Genomic DNA, 4,615 nt, shown 5'->3' on the forward strand with positions numbered 1-4,615 from the left:
ACAAAATAAAACTTTTTTTTGGTACCATAGGAATGAATGGGGCTAGGCTAAATGCGAACACATTAACAACACACTGTGCAGTGCACGCATTGAAAAAAGATAGATATGTATTAATTCGTCTAGGTCGAGGTAATAACATAGTTTAATATGGCAAAAGGGTAGACTATTCCTTTAAGATGCCAAGCATAAAATATTCACAATACAATCTTATGGACATAAAACATCTAAACAATATTGTATGGGTGAGTTAACTGTTGTATCGGCAAAGAGTAATTTAATCTGGGGCTTTTAATATTTAGAAAATATTAAGGCAGTACCGGACTGTCGTCAATTACACCTCACATAGCCTAATGTCATATTAAATGTATTATTTTGTGAAACACCATTCAGCCTAAAACTACAAACACACTTACCTTTAATAACTGAGCTGATGTTTTTTCAAATGCTTGCTTCTGCGGTGGACCACCACCACCATTCATGTTGAACTTTGAAATTAATGAATTTTAGGGAACTCTAAAATACAAAAGATAATGTTGTTAACATTTGCAGACTTACATATATTTTTGATTTTTTGTGACCACATGAAAGACTGCGTTGACACCACAATGTCTTATTAATATTGCATGTTTATAGAATTTACCTGTCCAGCATTCTTCCGGCACGGTCTCTCAAGTTTCTCCCTCCAGTTTCACACAGCTTTGACACCTGAATAGCACATGCATATGTCAGTAATTGTACAGTATTGTATGCTTCAGTGTACAAGTGTTTACCAACCTTTAAGGCTAATGCCCACTGACCTGCAAGTTTTCCCTCACTAACACAATAAAAATCTTTTTTTCCAACAAACTGAAGGCCTGTGAGTTAAATCCATATGGAAAAATAGCTTTCCCCCACAATCTATCTCTGTATGCATAATTGTAAAGCATAACTGCCTACATTACTTTAAGCAACACAGTGATAACTTAGCTAAGTTACTGCTGTTACTAAAAAGCAGCCTACAAATCACTTATGTAAATCTTCAGTGTAACGTTACATAGACTCATTTACCTCCACTATTTTATTACATTGCAGGTTGTACTGTTTAGGTTTTATAAAACATGGGTTACTTACTTTAACGTAAAGTTACCCGCAAGAATGTCGCGATTCCAACAACAAATAAAGTAAATACATTTTAAACACATGTAAAATAAAATAATAAAAAACACTTACAAGACCAAACGAGTGTGGAAGATTGCTTTCCCCTTGGCTGCTCGCTGGTTGGTGTTGTTGATTTTCAAACAGCGGAAATCTTTCTCGCGAGATTTGGCCTCGTGTTTGTGTACTGCAGCTGCCATCTAGCGGTTCGGAGTTGTAACTGGATTTTGTATATCAATAATGAATGTTATGTGTGACAGCAGATATTCAGATAAGATAAATAAAACCAAACATCTTGAATTCACTGGTGTCTTTGCATGCCTGATGAAATATCATACATCTTGCAAGTTATTTTGGCAAAAACAACATTTTATTAAATTCAAGGTTATTCTGGGCTAAACATGGTTTGTTCGTAGTCGGTCTATTTATGAGCTAAATAGTGGCTATGTACGACGGTGCATAAAACACTTTAAAGAAATTAAACAAACCTTGTAATCGCTGTTAACTTTGCTTACACAATGAAATACCATACATCTCACAAGTTATTTGGCAAAAACCACATGTAATTAAATTAATGGTTATTTCTGGGCTAAACGTGGGTTATTCGTAGTCGGTCTATTTGTAAGCTAAATAGTGGCTAAGTACAGACGGTGCATATAACACCTTAAAGAAATGAAACAAAATACCTTAATCGCTTTGAACTTTGTTTACATGATTAAATATCATACATCTCACAAATCATTTTGGAAAAACAACATGTAATTAAATTCATGGTTATTTCTGGGCTAAACGTGGTTTATTCGTAGTCGGTCTATTTATGAGCTAAATTGTGACTACGTACAGACGATGCATAAAACACTTTATAGAAATGAAACGAAATACCTTGTAATCGCTGTTAACTTTGCTTACATGATGAAATAGCATACATCTCACAAATTATTTTGTCAAAAACCACATGTAACCAAATTAAAGTTTATTTGGGCTAGATATGGGCTAGGCACAGCCCGGCTATATCGGGTCTATACTGAAACGAGACGTTGAAATGACGGCTATTGCTTGCTGGGCAGTGCTTCTATCAACCCCGAAAACATGAAAAATAGCAACCCTGTAACTTTGTTTTGGTAATGCTCTCTCTGCAAGCATGTGAATAAATAGGTCATGCGGATTTCGCTCCCCCCATGAGGTAGTAAGGGGATCTTATTATAATGATACCGCCCCTTCAACTGCGCAACCATGATGCTATCTCAAGTGCGAGTGACCGAGAGAAAGTATTTTTATTCCATCAAACACAAACAGGAGCCTACAATCTTATAACTTGTAGTTTTAATAATCTTTCTAAAGATTGAATCAACGTTCTAAAGGATTAACGTTACCTTAGTGCAAGAGAGAGAGAGAGAGAGAGAGAGCGAGTGAGCGAACGAACGAGAGAGAGAGAGCAACGCGACGGTTCGCTTTCAAGTAAGTTATGTTGTTTAATATGTTTCTCTGAAGTTTATATGAATGAACACGAATTTATGCACTGCACGAGACAGACTGAGTGAACAACGCGTATTCACTATCATACACAATAAGCATAAATATGTTGTTTAATGTTTCTCTGAAGTTTCAAATGAATACGAGGTGTTACAATACAGAGAGTGAGAGACTGACAGAAACGCGAATGTGTTACACAATACACAATAAACTTAAACATGCCATTTGATCTGTTTCTCTAAAGTTTAAGCATTAAACGTGTTGTTTTATTACAGATCATTTAAATGTGGTTTGGTCAAAAAGTAAACTTCCGAGTGTTTGTAAATGTGTATTTTATTTGTAACATGCTGAAAATCATTGTGCCTGTTTAAAACACAGGCAGCATGAGACCTAAAAGTCTTTATTTTTATTCCACAATGTTCCCCATCTGCTGATAAACATGTATTTAGTATGCATAAAACAGATGATTGACTTTTTAAACTTGTTCAAATATATAATGCTGAACATCTCACTAACTAATGTGGGATTTTAATGTCATATGTTTTATTAATATTGTATTTAGAAGTGTTTTCAATAATCATTATAGTATGCTGAAGTAAAAGATTGTTTGTGTTTGTCTGAGAGAGTGGAAAGCTACTGAGAGGAAGCAGCCTCTGTGTTTGCAAAAGTTACAAGGTCGTGGTTGGATTAGTGAGGAATTTGCAGGTGGCAACATTCAAGATAAAGAGCGAGGCTTAAAGAAGAAAAGCAGACAGATAACCATGTATTAACTAATGCTTTAATATTCACAGGATAAAATATGCAATATATTCCTTACTTAATCAGTATTAATCATTGAATAATTGATGTAATAAAGATATGATGTTGTCTTAGATAAATGTGTATTAACCAATGAAATGAAGGTTGTATACAGAATAACCTAATGGAGACATGACAGCTTAACCTTGAAGAACAGAACCTCCTGTGTTTGTTCTTTGTGTGTGTGTGTTCTTCCCTAACAGATGTTTTTTTAATAATGATTAAAGTGTTTGCTTAGAAGTAGTATTGCAGTAAAAGATTTAATATGTGTTTATCTATCTAAAGAAGTTAATGTGTGCCTTATTCATATAACCAATTTTACGAATAATGAAATGATGTCATGATATTGAAATGTGTTTTACATAATAATCACTTTCATTTTACAGCTTATGTTTTTTATGAATAAATGAATGTTTTATTAATGATTTGGTTTTAAGAAAGCATTATTATATTCTATGTGAAGTCAATCATATGTGAAGTGGAGGAGTACTAGGGAGGAAGTTACGGGCTGTATGGCCCTCAGGGATGAGCGGAGAAAAGTTTGTTTTTTCTTTGCTGTGTGTGTCTATCTTCTGCAGGCTAAAACTGGGTGTGGTGATGGAGTCAGATGTACGAGGGGAACGGCCTTTGTGGGTGGAGATTCTAAGAAGAAAGATCGACGTCATATATTTTATAAATATGCATGTTATTTTTTGAGCTGGTTGTTCATTGCTTGAGATGACCCAGCGCTGTAAAACTTTTTCATATCTGATCAATAAATAACTTAATTTTAATACCATGTCTTTCCTCTAATTATGAACATGCAATGGACGCCTTAAAGTCCAACACTAACTTCTTTCGTGAGAGAATGCAGTGCCTTGTCTACATGATATTGATCTTAAGAATAATCGCTCCATGGATTCACTCCTGTGAAAAACATCATCTTTATCTTTAGGTAGGCCTGTCAAGATAAGAACAAGTGCACTAATGAAAAAAAAATCATGCAAAAGTGTGTCCATGCAGAATAATTGTTGTAAAAGTGACATTTTTGTCCATTGCTAAACAATGAAAAACATAAAACACATCATACCTCCACCGAGCAGTCTTTTTCTAAAGATAAAGAGTTTTTTATTTTATTTATATAGCGCTTTTAACAATTGTTTAATGTTTCAAAGCAGCTTTATATTAATAAATGCAGAAGAAAACACAACCGGTGGATAACATAAGAAGC

The 4,615-nt window shown here is 34.4% G+C and overlaps 1 long non-coding RNA gene across 1 annotated transcript; it reads right to left on the reverse strand.

Moving 5' to 3' along the window:
* Positions 1–413: 413 nt before the first annotated feature.
* On the reverse strand, positions 414–2,204 carry LOC129436010 (uncharacterized). Its single transcript, XR_012368271.1, has 4 exons — positions 2,017–2,204; positions 1,210–1,354; positions 641–705; positions 414–513 (listed from the first exon to the last, which is right to left on the reverse strand). It is a non-coding gene; the product is annotated as an uncharacterized lncRNA (long non-coding RNA).
* Positions 2,205–4,615: the final 2,411 nt, after the last annotated feature.

Source organism: Misgurnus anguillicaudatus, unplaced genomic scaffold (assembly GCF_027580225.2).
Source record: "Misgurnus anguillicaudatus unplaced genomic scaffold, ASM2758022v2 HiC_scaffold_27, whole genome shotgun sequence".
NCBI classification, from domain to species: Eukaryota; Metazoa; Chordata; class Actinopteri; order Cypriniformes; family Cobitidae; genus Misgurnus; species Misgurnus anguillicaudatus.